Source organism: Acinonyx jubatus, chromosome A1 (assembly GCF_027475565.1).
Source record: "Acinonyx jubatus isolate Ajub_Pintada_27869175 chromosome A1, VMU_Ajub_asm_v1.0, whole genome shotgun sequence".
NCBI classification, from domain to species: Eukaryota; Metazoa; Chordata; class Mammalia; order Carnivora; family Felidae; genus Acinonyx; species Acinonyx jubatus.
In genome coordinates this window covers 97,318,760-97,343,343 of record NC_069380.1, presented here as the reverse complement: position 1 = coordinate 97,343,343, position 24,584 = coordinate 97,318,760, and the positions used below count along the sequence as shown (strand labels likewise).

The 24,584-nt window shown below is 38.4% G+C and overlaps 1 protein-coding gene and 1 pseudogene across 2 annotated transcripts in view; both read right to left on the bottom strand.

Moving 5' to 3' along the window:
* Nucleotides 1–24,584, bottom strand: part of PRR16 (proline rich 16) — a 669,457-nt gene that overhangs the window by 609,662 nt on the left and 35,211 nt on the right. The gene's annotated exons all lie outside the window — the stretch shown is intronic.
* LOC106975244 (rho guanine nucleotide exchange factor 39-like) overlaps nt 5,769–24,584 on the bottom strand; it is a 133,667-nt pseudogene continuing 114,851 nt past the window's right edge.

Sequence of the window (24,584 nt, the reverse complement as noted above, 5' to 3'; positions counted from 1 at the left end):
GTTTTCTCCTATGTCACCTTTTAAGAGTTTCATAGCTTTATGGGGGTTAATTAATGTTTATTTATTTATTTTTAAGAGAGAAAGCAAGAGACAGGGTGCCTGGGTGGCTCAGTGGGTTAAGCGCCTATCTTGATCTTGGCTCAGGTCATGACATCATGGTTCCTGAGTTCGAGTCCCACATCGTGCTCTGGGCTGGCAGCCCAGAGCCTGCTTGGGATCCTCTCTCTCCCCCTCTCTATGCCCCTCCCCGACTCACACTATCTCTGTCTTTCTCAAAATAAATAAATAAACTTAAAAAGAGAGAGAGAGAGCAAGAGAAGGCACAAGTTGGGGAGAGGCAGAGACAGGAAGAGAGACAATCCCAAGCAGGCTCTTCGCTGACAGCTGACATGGGGCTCAATCTCATAAACAGTGAGATCTTGACATGAGCCGAAATCAAGAGTCAGATGCTTAACTGACCGAGCTCCAAGGCCCCCCACAGTTTTGTGTTTTATAGTTATATCTGTAAATATATAAATATAACTGTAATTCAGTTAATTTTTGTGAAGGGTATAAGGTTTGTGTCCAGATTCATTTTTTGGCATGTGGTTGTCCAGTTGTTCCAGCATCGTTTGTTGAAAAGACTGTCTTTACTCCATTGTATTGCCTTTTTTTCCTTTGTCAAATAATAGTTAACCATCACTTTCATTTAAAATTGCACAAAAATAATAAAATACCTAGGAATACACTTAACCAAAGAGATGAAAGACCTGTACTCTGAAAAATACAAAACACTGATAAAAGCAATTGAAGACAACACAAAGTAATGGACAGACATTCCATGCTCATGGATTGGAAGAACAAATATCATTAAAATGTCTATACTACCTGCAGCAATCTACAGATTTAATGCAATGCCTATCAAAATACCAACAGCATTTTTCACAGAACTAGTACAAATAATTCTAAACTTTGCATGGAACCACAAAAACCCCCACTAGCCAAAGACAACTTGAAAAAGAAAAATAAAACTGGAAGTATCACAATTCTGGACTTCAAGTTATATTACAAAGCTACAGTAATCAAAACAGTATGGTACTAGCACACAGACACACTGATCCAAAGAACAGAATAGAAAACCCAGAAATAAACCCCCAAGTATATTATCAATTAATCTTTGACAAAGCTGGAAAGAATATCCAATGGGAAAAGATAGTCTTTTCAACAAATGATGCTGGGAAAACTGGACAGCTTCAGGCAAAAGAATGAAACCGGACCACATTCTTACACTATACACTCACATTAAAAAAAAACAAAAACAAAAACAAAAAACACCTCAAAATGGATTGAAGACCTAAATGAGTGACCTGAAACCATAAAAATCCTAGAAGAGATCACAGGCAGTAATTTCTCTGACACTGGCTGTAGCAACATTTTTCTAGATAGGTCTCCTGAGGCAAGGAAAATAAAAGCAAAATTGAACCACTGGAACTACACAAAATAAAAAGCTTATGCATAGAGAAGTAAACAATCAACAAAACTAAAAGGCAACACATGGAATGGGAGAAAATATTTGTAACAGACTTAACCAATAAAGGGTTAGTATCCAAAATATATAAAGAACTTCTGCAACTCGACACCCAAAAAACCAATGATCCAAAAAAATGAACACAACATGAATGGCTATTTCTCCAAAGACAACATGAAGATGGCCAAGAGACACATGAAAAGATGCTCAACATCAGTCATCATCAGTGAAATGCAAAATCAAAACTACAGCGAGATATTACCTCATACCTGTAAGAATGGCTAAAATAAAAAACACAAGAAAGAACACATGCTCACAAGGATGTGGAGAAAAAGGAACCCTTGTGCACTGTTGGTGAAAATGCAAACTGGCGCAGCTACTCTAGAAAGCAGTATGAAGATTCCTCATAAAGTTAAAAATAAAACTACCCTATGATCCACTAATTGCACTACTGGGTGTTTATCCAAAGAATACAAAAACACTAATTCAAAACACATGCACCCCCCTGTTTACAGCAGCATTATTTAGAACAGCCAAATTATGGAAACCACCCAAGTATCTGTTGAAAGATGAATGGATAAAGAAGATGTGGTGTATATATACACAACATCAGCCATTAAAAAGAATGAAACCTTGCCATTTGCAACAATGTGGATGGAGCTAGAGAGAATCATGCTAAGCAAAATAAGTCAGAGAAAGACAAATATCATATGATTTCACTTTTATGTGGAATGTTGTGTTTTTGTTTCTTTTTTATTTTTTTGAGAAAGAGGAGGGAAGGGGAGAAGCAGAGAGAGAGGGAGAGAGAGGAAAATCCCAAAAAGAGTCTGCCCCTTGGCAGAGCAGAGCCTGAGGTGGGGCTCGAACTCACCAACCTACAAGATCATGACCTGAGCTGAAACCAAAAGTCAGATGCTTTACCAGCTGAGCCACCCAATCCCTCTAGTCATAGGTGGAATTTAAGAAATAAAACAAAAAAGTAAAGGGGCAGGGGGAAGACAGAAAAAGGCAAACCAGGAAATAGAATCTTAACTACAGAGAACAAACCGATGGTTACCAGAGAGCAGGTGAATAAGGGGGATGGGTGAAATAGGTGAACGGGGTTAAGAGGACACTTATCATGATGAGCACTGAGTAATGTAGAGAATTGTTGAGTCACTATATTGTACACCTGAAACTAATATAACACTGTGTTAACTATACTGGGATTAAAATTAAAAGCTTAGTTTAAAAAAATGTAAAAAAAAAAAAAAAGATTAGTGACCATCTATTATGTGGGTCTACTTCTAGGCTCTCTCTTCTGTGATCTATTTGTCTATTCTTTCATCAACACAATACTGTCTCAATGACTGTAGCTATCTAATAAATCTTATAGTGTCACTCCTGCAGCTTTGTTCTTCTCATTCCATATTATGTTGACTATTCTGGATCTTTTATGGATGCTTTCCATATAAACTTTATAATCAGTTTCTTGAGATCCAAAAAATAACTTCCTGGGATTTTAATTGGGACTGTATTGAATCTATTGATTAAGTAGGGAAAAACTGACATCTTTACAACACTGAGTCTTCCTACCCATCAAAATGGATTCTTTATTTGTTCTTTGATATCATTTTTAAGAGTTTTGTATTTTTCCTCATATAGAATCTTGTACTTTTTGTTAGATTCATACCTAAGAATTTCATTTTGGGGGCACTGTGGTTTTGGAAGTGGTACTGTGGTTTTAGTTTCAAATTCTACTTGTTCCTTGCTGGTATGTAATACAAGAGTTGACTTTTGTATATTAACCTTGTATCCTAAAGCTTTGCTGTAATCACTTACTAGTTCCTGTAGTTTCACCAGTTCTTTCAGATACTCTACATAAAGAAGCACGTCATCTTTGAACAAAGATAAATCAATCTGTTGAGAGAGATTTGAGTTGAATATGAAGCTGTACTTCTGTAGGGCAAGGCTCTAAGTGACCAAGCCAAGAGCACATACTGGGAAAAGCCTACCTATGAAAGCATGCAAAGGGTTCTGAAAAAGTACAAGAGCAATAAGGCAAAGGATTAGGAAGGACCCTGCTGAACACTCAGGCATTTACAAGAGAGCTTTAGGAACCACACTGCATATGTAAATCTAATATAGCCCCAGTTAAAGGGTATTTTAGATCCTTCATAAAGAAACTTTAAAACAACCCTGACAAGGCACTGATATGCAAGCAAATTAACTGCTAGCAAAAACAACACCCAAAAAGTCATTCTAGAAGCTCAACAAAATAAGACTGATAATGTTCCATATAAACAAAAATTACCAGAACAAAGAAGAAAAATGATGCCTTTAACCAGAAGATAAATCCATGAGTAGCAACAAACCTAGAAATCACAGACACAGGAAATTTGTGCTTAACCCCTCCTTTGAGTTATTCTTTATATTTTTAGTTATTATTTATATTTTTCATTCTAATATTTTATTATATTCAGTTTTCTGCAAAAGTCACCCAACTTGTCTTTAATTCCTTATATTTTTAATCATAATTATTTTACCATTACACCTGATAATTTGATGATCTAGATTCCCTTTGAATGTTTCTATAGTCACTTTTTGCTCCTGGGCTTTTGATCATCTCTGTTTCTGAACACCTGATTGTTTTTGATGTAGCGTTGAACAGTGTATACAAAAATTATAGACATATTTTTCAGACGATGGAAGATGTTCTTGCTGGCCAAGATTTACACTGCTTTCTGCCATGCAGGCCAGAGACCTGTAACACTGGGGACCATTAGCATAGTTTCTGATTAGACTTAATCCTAGGACAGAGCCTTATGGAATCTCCTTCAGAAAACTGTGGCATTTACCAAGACAACTCCTCCTTGGCTCTCTCTAAATTCAATTTGTTGTCTTCTAACCTCCTTGAAGCTGCTCAAAGTTCTGCTCTGCTTTTCAGCCTGTCATCTACTGATAATTGTATGAAAACAGCCATTTAAGTGCCTTAGAGAAGAAATCAGTAACCTTTATCTGTAAATGGCTAGATAGTAATACATTTCAGACTTTGAAGACCAAGAGTAGAACTTGAGTATATTGTATAGGTAAATATATAACAAGAAAGAAATCCCCTACCCTGTCCTGATTCCTAGGGAGGGCCATCCCGGGTTGTTAGCACACTTTAGGCCCAACTACCATATAGAAGAGGCATTCTCCAGATGAAAAGTGACTTCCTGGTGGACTACACAGGGAGAATAAGCTGCAAGGGCCCGAAAGTCAGTATTCGTCTCTGCCTCCCTGAAATTGAGAACCCCATTCTCTCCCCTTAGAGAGCCAAGCCATGTCCACTTGAGTAGCTGGCCAGAGTGGAGCCAATTCATGGAGCTCAGGTTCTAGGTTCCTGGCAGTTGCCGAAGGCAGAGTTCTCAACTTTTAAGTCAAGACCAACATGAGCCATGGACAATGGCAACCCACAGTTATTGGCTGGGGAGGCAGAGCTGGGAATGAAGCGAGGAGTGGAGGAAGATGTCTTAGCCTGGTCTCTATGGCTCACAGCCCCAATCTGTTCAAGAGTACTTGAAAGCCACACAAAAATTCAGCAAACTAGAACAGGTAACAGTTTGCCAACCCTCGCTTAAAAGTCAACAATGACTCCTGATACCAGACTATCTACTCTATGCCCTTTTTCAAGATTTTAATTCAGAAAAATTTTTTTTTAAGAAAAACACTTTACTAAAATCCAGTAGGAAGATAAATTGTAGAAACTGCATACAACATAAAACATCCAGTTACAAAGCTGCAATCTTGATAAACAACCAGCCACAGACATACTACCAAGCTATCAGTCCCAAATCCCCTCATTTGTATTGGAGGGGCTGGTTCAGCAGAGGTTCAATTGGGTCAAATTTGGTTTCCTGATTCTTTTTTTTTTTTCTAATTGTTGATTTTTCATAGAGACAGAATGTGCATGCCTTAATGGGGCAGAGAGACAGGGAAACAGAGGATCCAAACCCAGCTCCACACTGGCAGTATAGAGCCCAATGTGGGGCTCAAACTCACCAACCATGAGATCATGACCTGAGCCGAAGTCGAATGCTTAACCAACTGAGCCACCCAGGTGCCCTGGTTTCCTGATTCTTCAGGGCTGGTCAAATGAGTTTGCATGGCATGGTTCCAAGCAAACACAAAATGACCCTTCTGAAACCATCAAGGGTTCTGTGTTTTGTTTAGTAATGAGGATTTATTTGTACTCCTGACTCTGACCTATCCCTCAAGTACCCTGGAATTTGTGATTTCTCTAGTTCTTCTGGCCACTGATGGCCCAAGTAAGACTGTGGTGCCAGAACAACAGCTCTCCTGGTCTGTGGACATAAGCAGTAACTTCTCATGGGGGAAAGGACAGGCTGAGCAAGGCTGAGCAGTCTACCACAAGGACCTCCTGAGTGGCCAAAGACCCTGTGGCATTGACACAGGGCCATGGGGTAGAGGGCATGGCAGGCAAAGGTGCTACTCTGCAGCAGGTGCAGTGGGGTGTCGAGATTTGGACATGAGGAGCACATGAGAGAAGAGGAAGAACATTTCAGCAAAGTTCCCCATGGGAGGCACTATCAACAGCCAAGCATGGAGTAGGAACCAGCGACCTGAGGTAAGCCCCTCTTCCTGGCAGTCACTGGCCAAACTAGAGGTGCTGCTCATTCTTCTGTTTCTGACCAAAGCTGTGGATTTTCTGCACAGTTTCAGTGAGCCAGGCAACCCTGGTGAGTCCCTTGGTGGTCAGGGCTATTGGGACCTGTGTTTTCAGCCAAAGCCATGACAAGAATCTCCTGCTGCTGGAGCCTCTGCAGAGGCTGAGGGAGCAGGTCCTGAAGATGAAGGCTCACAAATTCAGGGCTGACTTCCTGAAGTCGCACAAATCTCCAGAAACATTTTTCTCTAAGTTGTTCTTGCAGGGTGGTCCAGGACCTCTACATGTTGGCAGCAAATTGAGAGTAGAGCTCTAGGTGGGGGCAGAAGCCTTCCAGCCCCTGTCCCCAGTGCCCTACTTTGGAGGTAGGGAAGCAGCTCTTGGCTGGTGTCATAAATGAGTTCCCAGGACCCAGAGTGGGCCTGGTGCTTTGCTAGTTGTAGAGTGCCCTTGGCTCTTGGAATTCCCATGAAATACATGGCCACCACCAGCTCTGGCTGTTCCTGGTAGCACCCTCGGTCTCCATCAGCTCCCAGGCAGTGCAGGCACATTTCAGCTCTCAAGCACACACTGCTATAGCACCTGGCCTCTCCTGCTGGGCTGAGGGGTCAGTACCCTAATCCAGAAACTCTTGCTGCCTAGATAGCTTTCTCACTTCTAAACATTTTTTTTTAAACGTGTGTGCAGATTTTTCTCAGTAGATTTAGTCTAAAACAGAGTTTCTCAATCACGGCACTCGTGACATTTTGGGTCAGACACTTTATCGTGGAGGACAGTCGGATGCACTACAGGATGGCAGCAGCTTGCCCACCTCTATCCACTGGGCGCCAGTATCACTTCCCCAGTTCTGACGAGCAAAAATGCCTCCAGACATTGCCAAATATCCCCTCGGGAGACTATTGCCCCACTTCGGAACTACTGGTAAAAAATAACTACTTTTGCATTACCAGAAGAGGAAACTGAACATATTTAAACTCCTTGAATTCTGGTTATTTTTATGCAAAAAATAAAATACAGCATTATAAGGATTATATAACCTAGAAAACGCTCGACTTAGTGTTTCATATATAAGAAACTATTTTGGGGAGCCAGACATGTGCCTAAAGATATAAAGATAGTTAATAATATATTTAGGATGGGTCAGTAAATAATAATTATTAAATGTGTCCATAACCCATGCTTGTTAATAATTTGAATCTATTACATGTTTATGAAGTTACCGGGATTTTTCTCAACTTATTTTACATTTATTATCCATTTCACCCTCAGAATAATCCAAGGAGATAGGTACATTGTTGTTCTCATCTTTAACATGTAGAAAATGAGGTGCAGAGATGTTAAGTAACTTGCCCAGTATTGACAGGAGATAAGTGACAGCACTAGAATTCCAACTGAAGCCTTCAGTCTCTAGAGACTCAGCTTTCATAGTTTGCTTTTTTTAAAAGAATGAAGCTTAATAATAAAAATGTGCTTTGAATTCCTGGTTGCAAGGATTTCTGGATGTGATGGATTTTATTGAATTAGTCACTGTGTTTCTCTTCGGGGTTCTTTTAATGCTTGCTCATAGCTCTTTTAAAAAGGATGAAGACTGAGTTCATTTAAGACCATTTTGTTCAGTACTTAAATAAGCTGAATGATGTTCATAATAATGAGATTTTGGATTATATGTGCAAAGATTTAAAATGTCCCAGGAGGAATTTAGTATAGAATTCATAAAATATTTCTTGACAGCTAGAGTTCTTAAGCACAATTGTGGCCAAAAAGTAATAGAATATCGAAAAGTGGAAAAATAAAAAACAGCTAACAATATGACTGCTATAATTTACCAGCATAACTTCCTAATGGGATTCAGGTCATAAATTGAATTTCCAGGTGAAAAGTCACTGTTAAAAGTTGTTGAGAACCAAGCCAAGATTATTAGGATGATATAGAATGGGTAGAGATAAAGGAGAAGAGCAGACATGTTTAAGTAATATCCTCTGTTCTAAAAATCAACTGTTATTAGTTATGCATTAATATGTAAAGAAGTATAAGGTGTGCATACTACTACACAATTTGGACCTCGGAATTTCAAATAAATGACCATGTACCTGAGGTGAAGCAGGGAAGATATGATGCAAGAAGGAGAGATATTTTACTAGTGGGCAGGCAAGGACATGGGCATATTTAAATTTGGTAAGCAGAAAGAAATCTTTATTAGTGCTTATACAGTTAGAACTAGGTATGTCCAAGTACACATGCACACATGTTTACATATATATTCAAACACATTTTTGTCTGATCTAGTTTATTACCTGTTTGTTTTGTTTTGTTTTTAATGTTATTTCTTTTGAGAGAGGAGAGAAGAGTAGAGAGAGAGAGAGAGAGAGAGAGAGAGAAAACGAGAGAGAGAATCCCAACCATGCCTCACACTCAGCATGGAGCCTGACATGGGCTTGATCCCATGAAACCATGAAATCATGACCTGAGCCAAAATCAAGAATCAGACACTTAATCACCTGAGTCACCCAGGCTCTCTGTTCATTATGCCCTAAAGATGCACTCAACAAGCCCAGACATATTTGTCTTTCTAAGAACAGTAGTATAGTTATGGTATTAACATAATCTATTCCCCTAAATTACACATAGAGAGTGATCCCAGAACCCAAATGTGGGTCATTCATGTTTAACTTTGAAAAACTTTATGTCATACTCAAATAGCATATAAGATGCTATTAGGTCATGTTCTCATTAATAAATTATTATTTTATATCTCTATGTTAAACACATAGAGAAAGATAATTAAAGGAAGGAGCCTAGATTTTAAGAAATAAAATTATTTAGGGTTTCCCCAAAGCTTTGTAGCCTATGTAGAATCATGACAATATAATCTGACATTGGTCCTAGCCATGATGGTATGACCAGTACTAGCCTAGCTCTTCAAAAATAAAACAGAAAGTTTAATGAGGCAATTGTTTGCCAAAAGTGGACAAAAGGGACAAAAGATTGCAGGTTTTGAGAGTCTGGGAATACGTGGAGTAAGACCCACAACATCCGTAGCTTAGTGTGTACAGGCACCTTCTAGAACACAGGAAAGCCAGGGACAAACAGAGCACGATAGTCTTTCTAAACTGAGGAAATACAGATTGGCGATATAAATCATTAAACTGACCGGAGGTTGTGGATTAGGATAAAAAACAAAAGGGAGCTGAATAAAAGACAACTCCCAGAATCTACATGGAGTTCCTCTTACTTTGCTGGTCAAATACTATGCTGTGTGTATTGTGAGTGAGACTCTGGAAGGTCTGGAAGAGACCAGATGCTAGCCGTAAGCTAGCTGGACATTGTAGCACCTGTGCTGTCTAGGAGACACAGAGGTCCAGCAAGAACGGAAAGTCTCTGCTGAACACTTGGTACTTTGCCTGACTCCCAGGAAGTCACTTACTGATCCTAGAATAATAGGTAATACAGACTCACTCTAACAAAGCTTTTTATAAGCATGGTTACCAGTAAGGGGATGCTTGCAAGAATGAAACTAAGCACTTCCCAGAGAAAGGCAACAGAAACTGACCACAAGAAAGCCTAGATGTTGGAATCAGTAGATGAGGTGCGTATGTATTTACATATGTCCAGAGACTTAAATGAATGTGTGTTCATAATAAATAAACAGATGAACCTGAAAAGTAAAATATTTGTATTTTTTAAATGTTTATTTATTTTTGAGAGAGAGAGAGAGACAGACAGAGTGTGAACAGGGGAGGGGCAGAGAGAGGGAGACACAGAATCGGAAGCAGGCTCCAGGCTCTGAGCTGTCAGCACAGAGCCCAACACGGGGCTCGAATTCATGGACCGTGAGATATGACCTGAACCGAAGTCAGATGCTTAACCAACTGAGCCACCCAGGCACCCTGAAAAGTAAAATATTTTAAAAGCAAAAGGGGGTGAGTGAATGGGTTAACAACAGCTTGGAAACAACAGAAGAAAAAGAAAAAAATAGAGACTCAAAGATGCATGAGTCAAAATTAAGTGGTAAAACATAAACATAAATGGTAAAATAGAAATATAAGTATAAAACATTAATTATATATATATAAATGGTCCCAGATAGAAGGACAAGGGAAAAGAAAAAATGCTTGAAGAAATGAGGGCTCAAACTCACCATAATTTGGTAAATAAATAAATAAATAAATAAATACCAAGATCCAGGAAGGCCAGCAAATCTCAGAAAGAATGTATAGAAATAAAACACATTTGGATACGTTACCTTCTAACAGCTGAAAATGATAAATCAAGGTAAAATCTTGAGAGCAGCAAGAAAAACAACACATGCGAAAGCAATGAAACAAATGACAATTGACTTTTTTTAATGTTTACTTATTTATTTTTGAGAGGAAGAGAGAGAGAGAGAAGAGAGGAGGGGCAGAGGGAGAGGGAGAGGGAGAGAGAAAACCCAAAGCAGTCTCTGCACCCTCAGCACAGAGCCCAACTTGGGACTCGAACTCACGAACCATGAGACAAAATCAAGAGTCAGATGCTTAACCAACTGAGCCAACCAGGTGCCCCCAAGTGATGACTGATTTCTAATCAGGCAGTGCAGACCAAAAAGAACATAATCTTAATAGTTAAAAAAAAACTTGTCAACTCAGAAATTTATATCAAGTGAAAATATGCTTCAAATATGAATGTGATAAGAAAAAAATTTTTAGATAAAAAAAAAAAAACATGAAGCAAATTCATGTTATTCAAACTGAAGGAAAGTGACCAATATGGCAACTTCAATATACAGGAAGAGACAAAGAACAACAGAGATATAAATATCTGGGAGTGCCTGGGTGGCTCAGTGGATTAAGCGTCACACTCTTAACTATTCTTACATGACAGTCCAGATGGTGGCATTTCCAAACCTTAAGCTGTTAACATCCTTCTACTCTCTGAACCTTGATATGGTGACATCTGTCTCACGGCTTCCTATCCTTATGCATCATAATAATCAACTCCCCTTTATGCAGCATTCTCCTTCTCAAGGAAGAAAATACAGTCCCAAAGTTCCCAGCCCAAGTGTGACTACATCTCTTTGGCCAAAACGTGGCTACACACCCACCCTCGACTGAACGTTGGCAAAGGAGAACAGGCCACCAATATTAGACCTGACCTGTCATGATTTAGACATTGGGCATTTTACTGTTGCTCAACCACGGGTCTATTAGTTAAAAAAAAAAAAACAAAACAGGGGGTGGGGAGCACTGGCTATTGAATAGACAACCAGTAGAATGTACCACATTTGGAAAGACAAAATTAATCTGGAATTAGTGTACAGAATGGATGAGGGAGTGAATTATAAAGGGAGGTATTAAATAAAGGGAGCGATGGACAGAGCATATGGAGGCAGATCATTAACCAGAGCACTGCCAGTAAGAGACTGCCTCAACAGTGCATGAGTATAACCTTAGAAGACATAAACTACCATCTAATGTGAAGTTATAAAAAAGAGAACGCGAGAGATCCTATTTGGTTTGTACTCTGTGTTACCAGATTGTTTAATTGCTTTAATTTCTTCATATCCCCAGGAGACCACTTAGAATTGTCTCATGTGTTTCCCAATTTAATTTCTATCGAATACTTTTAAACCTCCTTCCTATACTCTTCACCTACCCTCTGGCTTTTCTGGCAAAGGAGTACTGGCAGTCTTGCTGCTATCTTTTACTTATTAAAATGTCTTCGTTTGCACCAGCCTAATGCAGCATTCAGCACTTGGCATGCTGCCATGTTGGTTATTCCTTTTAGCTTGGGTTTTCAATTCCTGTTTTAAAAGAACATAACACCCAGTGGGCAATATGGAGATTAGAAGCAGCAAATGACATGACAAGGGCAAAAAACATATGTTATAAACATTATACATTTCCCTACAAGGGTGGGTATGAGTGGTAGCAAAGTAAACACAGACAATAAACACTCTGCTTCATTATGCTTTCTTTTTCGCATACATTTTATTTATTTATATATTTATTTATTTATTTATTTATTTAAATTCAACTTAGTTAACATTCCATGTAGTATTGGTTTCAGGAGTAGATTCATCACTTACCCAAAACACCCAATGTTCATCCCAACAAGTGCCTTCCTTAATGCCCATCACCCACCTAGCTCATACATTTTTTTTTTTAATTTTTAATTAGGCTCCATGTCCAGCCCAGAGCCCAACATGGGGCTTAAACTCACAACCCTGACAACAAGAACTGAGCTGAGATCAAGAGTCAGATGCTTCATCGACGGAGCCAAGTAGTCAACTCCATACATTTTTTTTTTAATCCATAATCATGGCTTGTGCCTAGGTCCTTCCTGTCTATTGTCAACCCACAGAGCTATAATACAGAGAACAATACTCAAAAAGGACACCTGAAGTTTTCTAATCAAATGGGAATAAGACTTCTGGAACCAGTGCTTACCAATTTATCCAGAAATCTCACTATGTCTACACTGCAGCAGAATCAGTCCATTTATTTTGCACACAGTGCTACATGTGGTCAAGTACAGCTTCCTAAAACAAAATCCATCTCTGAACAAAACTTGATTCATAGGAGTAATCAGATTTCACCATTAAACTTATTGGGCATGTAATTTATAGGCACAAACCACAGCCAATATTGTAGGTGTGGCAAATAATTTTTAAAAATCAAAAATTAACGACCAGAGATTAAAACATACAATGGTAGCAGACACATTCTGATAAATCATAACATACATTTCTCAGTTGATATTAAGTGCTCACTTATACTTTAAAGCAATACCTGCTCTGCTTTTTTTCTTTTTTTTTTTAACTGAAAAGTTTCTTCTTAACTTCATGACAAGGGAGACCTACCAAAGCCTTCCTATCTACTCTGGAACGTTAACTTCAAAGAAAGGGAACAAATTCTAGGTTGGTAATGATCAGCTCTTCAATGTCCTTATGCTTAAAAAAATACAGTAATGCTTTAAAAAATAAATAAATAAAAATAAAAACAAAAACAAAAAAATAACTTAGGTTCATTGTTGAAGTCTCTTCCAATTGCATTAAGAAATAGGTATCTGGGGCGCCCGGGTGGCTCAGTTGGATGAGCCTCCGACTTCGGCTCAGATCATGATCCCGCATCCCGTGAGTTCGAGCCCCACGTCAGGCTCTGTGCTAACAGCTCAGAGCCTGAAGCCTGCTTCAGATTCTGTGTCTCCCTCTCTCTTCCCCTTCCCCGCTCATGCTCTGTCTCTCTCTGTCTCTCAAAGATGAATAAACGTTAAAAAAAAAATTTTTTTAAAGAAATAGGTATCTCATTTCTTTATTTTCCTCAGACCATAGTAATGAGCTCTGAAAAAATTTATAATAAATATTAACTTAAAATATAAATTCTTGCATAAAGATAGACTAACATACTTAATATAATAATTTTCTTTGCTACATGACTTTATATATATTCAATCTACATTTTATATGATTTTAATATATTTTTTAATGTTTTACTTCTAGAAATTGGTAGATACTATGTCCCAAGTTGCCGTACTGATTAATTTTTCTTCCAACAAATGGAAAACAGAAGATGGAGAGTAAAATATGTCTTACAGCCATGTAGCCACTTTAGCCATATCCTGGGTGAAATAATGTGCCTTTTTAAAAGCAGTACTAATGATCAATATGGGGGTTTTGTACATTATCAATAGGGTGGTAACCCAAAGCTTTCATCAATTTACCTTTTCCTGATTCCAATTACAACACAAAAATATACATAATGTACTAATTCAAAAGCTCTCCATGCCAACAAAAAATATCGATGTCCAAATACATAGCACCAAGACTAAATACCTAACACCGACTAAAGGTTAAAGAGGTATCTTTTGTTTTTCCCCTGTTGACAAAAGACCCCATCTGCTGGTTTCTATCATCAAAACAGCTTCCAGACAATTCATTAGGAAAACTAAATACTTAGCAACCCATACTACTTTTGTACACAGATATATTGACTCCTCCTCCAGCACCGTGTCCCTGGACACCTAAACATTATTGAAGTCCTTTATAATACGCATGTTTAAACAAAGGTATGTACGAGTCTAAGAATTTCCCAAAAGAATTCACAAACCATTTCAGTGCAGCAATTAAGGTAAAATGGAAGAGCAATAAAAGATTGCTTGGGATTCTCTTTCTCTCTCCCCCCTCCTCTGCTCATGCTCTCTTTCTCAAAATAAATAAACACTTAAAAAATAAAATAAATTAGTAAGTTGTGTAAGAGACTTCAGATGCCTAAATGTCAGACGTGGTCCTTTTTTACAGAGAAAATAAAGAGTATTTCAGTAGAATGATCATCCACTTTATGCAGAAACTAAGCAAACACATGAAGTTCTTGTAAGCAAGTGAGGGAGTGAGGTTTCACTGGTAAATAAAATTATTTCAAATTGCTCAGATTTATTTTAAGTCAGCTTTGGAATCATTTAAAAATCATAACATATGCAAGTCCTGTGCTAGTCCAGCTGCTTAATTTTCCAGGATTATTTATAAATCACTTTTGTTCAATAAGTAAAATTACCTTCCCTGCTAAATTTGAATTACCAGACACTTCCAAAATATTTCTCAAACCAGCAACTGTTTTCTCATTCGCTACTTGGCATATCTTCAACAACTTATTTAACACTTGTAGCAGTGTCTAAAGATCTGATCCATCGTGTTGGAGTGATTTGTTTTCCCACTGCAGCATCGTTTGATTTCCAACAGACAGTATTTCTGCAAATAAGCTTCAGAAGTGTGAAGCGCTTCCATCACAGTCATGCACAAATGTGCCCAAACCTAACAGGCATGAAATAGTTAAATGGCAAAGCCCTAAGCAGCTGCAGCCAACAGCAACACATGATACGGTCCAAGAAATAACCTGAGAGACACTCCTTTGATTAATGCACTGAAAGATACTGAAATAGTTGTTCTCTTTCTGCCAAAAGCCAGAATGGTTTAAGACTATTGGTCAAACTGAAATGATTATAAGAATCACCTAGGCAGCATTTTAAATCTAGAGATTCTTGGGTTCCATGCCCGGCAATTTTGTTCAGTAGCATTGGGGACAGGGGGAAATCACTATTTTTTTTTTTAAGTGCCCCAGGTAGGAAACTTTCTCCAGTCCTCTGCTCAGGCAGGATTAGAATAAATGATAGAACCATACATCAATACCAAGTGTTCTATATAAATACCAATTGTATTTTGGTATATTTACTTTCAGAAATCATTCATGTATATACATACACTCAGTTTAGTGATCTTGGCTACAGTTCATTTAATTATGTGTCTAGAAATATTTTTTTAATTGGACACTTTTAGATATTCTTGCACAGAAATTTCTGAACTCAGTGGACCCAAATGATCAATATTCTCACGCATGAGTAAGTAGATCCTGTAATCAGCAACCCTTACAGAAAAAAACAGAAACAAAGTCTATTCGGATTTTAATTTCCTTCATGTGAAATGTGATGAAAGAACCATCTGAGCTGTGACCATATGGAAACCACTGATCTACACCTCTCCTTCCTCCTGCCCCTCACCATCCCTTCTAAGGAGAGGAACAGCATTCCCAGGAAACTGTACTAGGCCATTTTGCAAAGAGGAAAGTGCTATCACTCCCCTACCTTCTAAATTCATATGGATAAATGCCATAGCATCTAGGAGCAGGAAGAGCCCAAGTTGTATATATGTGGGAGGCAAATCTACATTCTAGAGGCTATGTAAGGGGTGGTTAGAGCCTACTCTAGACCTGTGTCCAATCCTCATGATGACACTTATACACTTTCTACTTTGTCTATGTATTTAACCTCTCTTTGCTTTACTCTCCTGATCTGGAAAAATGGGGTACACTTTAATATTTACCCCATTATCACCATATCTGTGATTGCTACCTTAGTATTCAGAGGGCCAACAGACCAGCAGCATAGGCCCTACCTACAGCCTGTGAGAAATGCAGGACTTGGGCCCTGTCCCAGAATATGCATTTTTAATACAATTTTCACATGTGGCATCCGACAGTTTGAGAAGCACTGACTTAAGACATGGGAGGATCTTAGAATTTTAAGGAATTTACAAATTTGCTGTTATTATTTAGTTTAAATCTGAACATTAAACAAAGCCAAGAATTAAAAATTCTGCCAACAGGTATATAGACCTGATAGAAGCAGTGTCCAGTACGGTCTGTTGGGGACAAATCAGAACCAACAGAAACCAGTTTGGACCAACAAAGAACATGTACAGATGATGGCAAAACTAGAGACTGAGAAAGATGACATAGGAAGAACTACAAGAGAAATCTATCTCTGACAAATTTCCTTCAAGATTGTCTCTCTGGGAAGGGAGATAGAAAAGTCAATAAATAACAGTGAAGGTTTAATAATGCATGCACACAGAACAGAGATAGGTTAAAAAATAGAGACAGAGAGAGAGAGAGAGAGAGAGAGAGAGAGGTGCACTCTGCCTGGAGAGGTCAGAGAATGCTTTTTCAGGGGACCCACATCTGAACTGGGTTTTAAAGAAGACATGTAGACAAAGAAAAAGGCATTCTGAGCTTTGGAAATCTCAATACAAATGCTTGAGGTCTTCACTGCATGGTCGCTGAAATTCAAGGTCACTACACCTTGCATGTGGGTGGCATGGCTCTGTGTTTATGAAGGAGAAAACCAGAAAAGGGTGTTGAAATGCTGCTAGATAAATGCTAGGGCCTGTCCCTCTGCCACACAGTTCTGTTGTTCAGGATGGGCCCAGAAATCTGCACTTATAGGCTGTCCATCATGCTGCTATATTTGATAAGACATGATACTGGTGTGTGACTTAATTATGAAATGTTTTTATTTCTTTTTAATAAGCATAACTGTGTCCCAGGCCAAATGAGCTGCCAATGAAGGGTTAAACTAGTGAAGTGACCAACATTATTGTTTAAGTGGAAAAGTTGGAGAAATGTGGTTATGCATTTATTTATAAATGGACAGTTAAAGGTATTGACTCTGGAGCCAACGTTCCAGATGTACTATGCAACCTTGTACAATCACTTTAATGCCCTGTGCCTCCTGACTTATCTCTGAAACGGGACACATAATGAGGCAGTTGAGGATCATGAAGCATCACTAAAATTGTTTAACATACAGCAAACATATAGTAATAATAAATGCTTAGTCATCACCATCATAACCATGCTACGCCAGACTTCATACAATAGAGTTTTATGAACAATGCATCTGCCCCAAGTAAAGATTACAGAAGGATATATTTAAAAATCCTCTTACGGGGCGCCTGGGGAGCGCCAGGTCACGATCTCTCAGTCCGTGAGTTCGAGCCCCGCGTCAGGCTCTGGGCTGATGGCTCGGAGCCTGGAGCCTGTTTCCGATTCTGTGTCTCCCTCTCTCTCTGCCCCGCCCCCGTTCATGCTCTGTCTCTCTCTGTCCCAAAAATAAATAAAAACGTTGAAAAAAAAAATTTAAAAATAAATAAATAAATAAAAATCCTGTTAACGGGGGCACCTGGGTGGCTCAGTCGGTTAAGCGTCTGACTCTTGGTTTCGGCTCAGGTCATGATCTCATGGTGTCATAAGTTTGCGCCCCATGTCAGGTTCTGCACTGGCAGCACGGAGCCTGCTAGGAATTCTCTCTCTCTCTCTCTGCCCCTCCTCCACTTATAGTCTCTCCTTCCTAAAATAAATTTTAAAAAAATTTTTTAAAAGAGTGGTTTAAAAAAATCCTCACACTCAGTGCCTTATGCATAGATAGAAGTTCATACTTATTTCAAAACTTCTCAGTACCCTTTTAAAAAGTAGAAATATTTCCTTGTACAAGTCTTCTTTTGTATTTTGAAGTATACATGGAATAGTGGCTTACTGATGTCAAATCTAATCAGAAAGATGAATGCTTGGCTACTATAAAGCAGCAAGACTTAAAAAGTCTCTTGAGGCCAAATGTGTTCTTTCTCAAACCAAACTCACTGAAACAATGCACAGACTCCAGACTTAAACCAAGACATGGGCAGAGAAAAGTTTGAAAGACTTTAATACAGTTACCACATCGCACAGAATTCCATCTCTCTCTTCTTAAAAATAATCTAATACAAGAATAAGTTAGCCAAGCCATGGCTCATTATAACAACAGATGCATCATCTAGGAATTCACAATCTGTTTGTACATTCATTCTTTTTTGGAATCTTGCAGTTAACACAATACTGTTGAAAGATGTTGAGGCTTGGTAGAGTTGAAATATTTTGGTGATAGGCATGCTCATTCCTTATTAGCAGCACTATGAATCAGTAACGACTGACATGTATTAAAAATTTCAAATAATTTCTTTTCCAGTGATTATACATTCCAAACTTAAATGCATTAAAAGATCACTATAACTTTCTCTTGATAACTCTGCTTTTCAAATGGTATATAACAAGATACAAATACCTAAAACTATGGAAACATATGTATAAATTGAAACTAACGTGTACTTATTTAACTCAGGCTTTTTTGAGGACATAATTTATCCTGGATGTGCTGCTTTTTCTGAGTAGTAAACATAAGCTGATGATATATATGTGTATATATATATATATATATATATATATATATATATATATATATTCTGTATAGCTGGTATTCCAGGAACTTAAAATCTTGAAATAAAGAAATATAAAATGATATCACTGGGATAAAAGACAAGTTGAAAACTCAATAGTTTCTACTTTTTCTTCAATGTTGAGGATATCCACAGAAGTTGCTGTATACTCCTCTCACACCAGACGGTTTTAAAATGCTAAATAAATTCAATACAACCACAGCCTATTCTATCCTGCAGTCCTCCCAAGTGCCCTCCCCCAACTTGTCTTTCCACAGTTGGTATCTCTGCTTTCCTCTCCTGGCTGCAGGATGATTCCACCTTGTCCTCAGCATGCAACTTAAAGGGCACTTCCACAGATGAGCCTCCCCTGACTTCCAGAACTAGGTTAAATAGTCTACTGCAGACTCACCTCACATTAAGTACTTCTCCATTCTAGCATCTGTCGATATGCCATTGTATGGTGTGTGTGTGTGTGTGTGTGTGTGTGTGTGTGTGTGTGTTTAATGTCTGCCTCTCTACTATGCCTTTCTACCTCTGTGGAGGTAGAAACTTGACTTACTAGAGTCAGCCTCAGTGCCGATCACATAAAAGACATTTAAATACTGATTGAATGAATGAATACATTTTTTAAAATAAATATTTTATTTTTTTACTTATTTTATTTTATTTTATTTTATTTTTCAATATATGAAGTTTATTGTCAAATTGGTTTCCACACAACACCCAGTGCTCATCCCAAAAGGTGCCCTCCTCAATACCCATCACCCACCCTCCCCTCCCTCCCACCTCCCATCAACCCTCAGTTTGTTCTCAGTTTTTAAGAGTCTTTTATGCTTTGGCTCTCTTCCACTCTAACCTCTTTTTTTTTTTTCCTTCCCCTCCCCCATGGGTTTCTGTTAAGTTTCTCAGGATCCACATAAGAGTGAAACCATATGGTATCTGTCTTTCTCTGTATGGCTTATTTCACTTGGCATCACACTCTCCAGTTCCATCCATGTTGCTACAAAGGGCCATATTTCACTCTTTCTCATTGCCACGTAGTACTCCATTGTGTATATAAACCACAATTTCTTTATCCACTCATCAGTTGATGGACATTTAGGCTTTTTCCATAATTTGGCTATTGTTGAAAGTGCTGCTATCAACATTGGGGTACAAGTGGCCCTATGCATCAGTACTACTGTATCCCTTGGGTAAATTCCTAGCAGTGCTATGGCTGGGTCATACAGTAGATCTATTTTTAATTTTTTGAGGAACCTCCACACTGTTTTCCAGAGTGGCTGCACCAGTTTGCATTCCCACCAACAGTGCAAGAGGGTTCCCGTTTCTCCACATCCTCTCCAGCATCTGTAGTCTCCTGATTTGTTCATTTTGGCCACTCTGACTGGCGTGAGGTGATATCTGAGTGTGGTTTTGATTTGTATTTCCCTGATGAGGAGCGACGTTGGGCATCTTTTCATGTGCCTGCTGGCCATCCGGATGTCTTCTTTAGAGAAGTGTCTATTCATGTTTTCTGCCCATTTCTTCACTGGGTTTTTTGTTTTTCGGGTGTGGAGTTTGGTGAGCTCTTTATAGATTTTGGATACTAGCCCTTTGCCCGATATGTCATTTGCAAATATCTTTTCCCATTCCGTTGGTTGCCTTTCAGTTTTGTTGATTGTTTCCTTTGCTGTGCAGAAGCTTTTTATCTTCATGAGGTCCCAATAGTTCATTTTTGCTTTTAATTCCCTTGCCTTTGGGGATGTGTCAAGTAAGAAATTGCTGCGGCTGAGGTCAGAGAGGTTTTTTCCTGCTTCCTCCTCTAGGGTTTTGATGGTTTCCTGTCTCACATTCAGGTCCTTTATCCATGTTGAGTTCGTTTTTGTGAATGGTGTAAGAAAGTGATCTAGTTTCATCCTTCTGCACGTTGCTGTCCAGTTCTCCCAGCACCATTTGTTAAAGAGACTGTCTTTTTTCCACTGGATATTCTTTCCTGCTTTGTCAAAGATTAGTTGGCCATACATTTTTGGGTCTAGTTCTGGGGTTTCTATTCTATTCCATTGGTCTATGTGTCTGTTTTTGTGCCAATACCATGCTGTCTTGATGATTACAGCTTTGTGGTAGAGGCTAAAGTCTGGGATTGTGATGCCTCCTGCTTTGGTCTTCTTCTTCAAAATTACTTTCGCTATGCAGGGCCTTTTGTGGTTCCATACGAATTTTAGGATTGCTTGTTCTAGTTTCGAGAAGAATGCTGGTGCGATTTTGATTGGGATTGCACTGAATGTGTAGATAGCTTTGGGTAGTATTGACATTTTTACAATATTTATAAAATAAATATTTTAAAAGAGAGAGAGAGCGTGTGCACGCATGCAAGTCGGGGAGGAGAAGAGACAGGAAGAGAGAGAGAATCCAAAGAAGGCTCCATGCTCAGTGCAGAGTCCAGTGTGGGGCTTGATCCCATGACCATGAGATCATGACATGAGCCAACACCAAGAGTTGGACACCCAACCGAAAGAGCCACTGAGGCACTCCTACATGTTTTTTAATTAATAATTGTCAAGGCTCTTTTTTAATAGATTTTTTAACATTGTTTTTTGAGAGAAAGAGAGAGAGAGAGAGCAGGGGAAGAGCAGAGCGTTCTTTAAATACTTCTACATGTGCTAAACCCAAGAAATAAACATACACTCTTCCCTGGACAGTTTACAGAAAGACCAATTCTTTATATTACATGATAATAGACGGTGACTACCCTCATCATGGCGAGCACTGAGTAATGTAGAATTATCAAATCACTAAGTTGTATATCTGAAACTGATAGAACATCATATGTCAACTACACTTCAATAATAAATACGTACACACATATATACATCAAATAAAAAAGCAAACACAAAACTGTGGATCCTGCCAGATGATGGAAAATTAAGTTGTCCATTTGCATAAAATGTTTCATGAACCAAAGTTTTGAGAATCAAATCAAGAACAATTTTTAGCTGTAGCTGAGAAGTTGGGAAAGAAAGAATTATTTTCTACCTAGGGTTTCCTTACTCCATTATATATGCTGATTTTTATCTTGAGGGAAAGGAAATGCCCAAGCATAGCAGGCTCGTTCCTCACCACCGTGTCAAGATTCCATTTCACTCCTTCCTCTGTCATCCCACATAAGCAGAGTTTTCCAGTCACCTGTGGGTGATGGAGTCTGCTACTGAAAAACCCAACAGAGCAGTGAGAGTTAGCAAGCACAAAATGTTTTCATGCATTGGACCTAAACACAGTTTAGGTCAGTTCAGATCGCCACCCTCAAGGAAATGAACAGTCACAGGAACTTCTACAATATTTCTTCATTGCTCTTGGTCTAGATACGTAATTTCAGAGATAAATGGTTCCCTCTCTTCTACACCCAACCCCACTGAGTTTCACCACCACAGCTGAGACTTCAACATACTTCCAAGATTTAGTCATGCTGCTTTAGTTATGAACCTTTTATGAAAAAGTTAGCTTGTTGTGAATCAGACCTTCCCACACAAGGCCACAAAAATGTGTGAGTTCATTTCTGAACAAAATATTTAGCTGAGTTAGGGCTGGTTTGCTTGTATCTCACATAAGACATGAGAACAGAAATCTTATTTTTGCAACAAGCGATCCATGATTTTTATTTATAATATCATAATCATCTTTGCAGATGACTAGATCTAACTCACTTTTCACGCTTTTCTTCTTTATGTGTTCCTACAGGTTATCGAACGAAGTTTTAAAAAAACTTACTTGATTCTAATTTTCACATGGGAGAACAGAGCTCAGGTTGTTCTATTCTAAAAAATTATATAGGAGGATGCTGTCCTATGTCAAAGGGGCTGAAGCCCATACAAAATGTGCCATTGCCAGTGAGCCTGTAGTGGCCGGACGATTGGCTCACATTTATGAGTTAGGACTGAAATCCCTCTTTGGTGCCAGTCATGGTGCCTGGTCAGCATGGGCCTCTGCCCAGGGTCAAATGAGGTTTTACTCCCTAAGGACAATGACATGAATCTTATTCATTAAATCTGAGGCTTTTCTGCCCCATAATGTGATTCACACACTCAAAAATGAATATTTTAATGCATACACACTTCAAATAGCCTCACATCTTTAAATGGGAATTTGAATGGTTAGAACTATACACACACACACACACACACACACATAAACACACACACCACTTTTAGTTTCCAGGACTCAGCAGAGCAGATCAAGATCGAGATATCAAAGTCCTGATGACTGTGTATTTCCAGCGGGCTGGTCTCCTACTTCCCATTTGGGAAGAAGGGCTCTAAGAAGTACAAGTCTTCAGAGACAAACAACAGTGGCCAGAACTCAGGACTTACTGAGACTATATGATCAGCTTTCCTAAGCAAGGTTGTCTTATTCAAGAGGTTTGTGATACAAATCTAATTATTTAGAGACAAATGCTATACCCCTGGCTCCAAAGTATGGCGATTGCTTTAGAGTATTTTACATGTACTATCTCACAACAAAGCTCATTCGAGTTAACATTTAAATCACCATTTCGTCCGGATGCGTACTTTAAAACTAAAATTCAACACTGGCAGCTGTTTCTCCATCTGAAATGAAAAACCTTCTCCAAGTTATCAACTGAAATCATTTCCTTCCAACACAATTTTAACCACCTCCTCAAAAAGATGTTGAAGTTAATTATACCTGATAATGACTCTCACCTCTCAGGAAGCACCAGAGAGTCTCCCAGGACACTCTAAGTAGGTATTTTCTAGTCTTGTCCAACCAGAAGCAACTAGGATGTGAAAGCAAAGTCCTCCACACATGGAGAAACCAAAGAACCAGTTCAGGGACAGAAAACTCCCCAAAAGTCCTTAGATATGAGGCACAAACAGTGTGTCTGAGAGACTGAACGCCAGTAGTAAGAACCCTTGTGAATCCATTTTCAGATGTCCTACCAGTCTCATAAGTAATTTGAACTTCATTTTCCTCAGACGTAAAAGGTACAGAATAAAGCTGAGCCCACAAAGTTGTGAAAATTAAAACAAATTACACATTTAAAAAATTTTTAAAAACATTAAATCCTCATGTTAGGGTGAGATACTGTTTATTAACTGGGGTTGGAAAAAAGAAACTTATGTGATCATGAAACTTAAGTATTCTATAACTTGTCCCAAAATAGCCAGAGATACTTCCACGAAAATGTAAATCCACCCTCTATATCAAGTAAGCAAATAGTCCACAGAATATTCTCTCCCAGAGAGAAAGTAGTCAGTTTTATGATGTAGATAGATATAAATTCTATTATCAAAAGTATGACATTCCACACAGATAATATTATGAAATACTCACAGCAATCAAAGTTAGAATCAATCTGGTTCTATCTAGACTGATTTCTTGCCTTAAGCCCTCATAGCTACTACCAGTCAAATGTTTGTTTACACATCAAAAGATCTGACGTTCACAGATCTCAGTACATTTTTATTTCTATCTTGGAACAGCAACTCAGGATTCTGTAACCTAAAAGCCATAAATATATGAACTGAAAACCCACATACAGACTGAATAATAAATAAATGTTTGATCTCCTAGGTTTTTTGCTTATCTAAATACATTAAGAATTTTTTGAACCCATCGCTCTGTTATGAACTCAAAGCAGTGTAATTTCACCCTTCAGTTAAATGGAAATAGCTTTCAGTCATCCAAGTTAAGACTCCAAAGTTAAATCCAGAAGAAAAAAAAAAAGGAATTATTTAACTTTGAAATTGTGTCATCTGTGCAGAGTAACTTTTTAAATCACGCTGCTTATAACAAGTGTAGTTTACTGGTTTAAAAATTTGTGTGACTCTATTTTCTGTGGTCTGTGATAAGCAATACATAGTTAAAGCTCTGATATC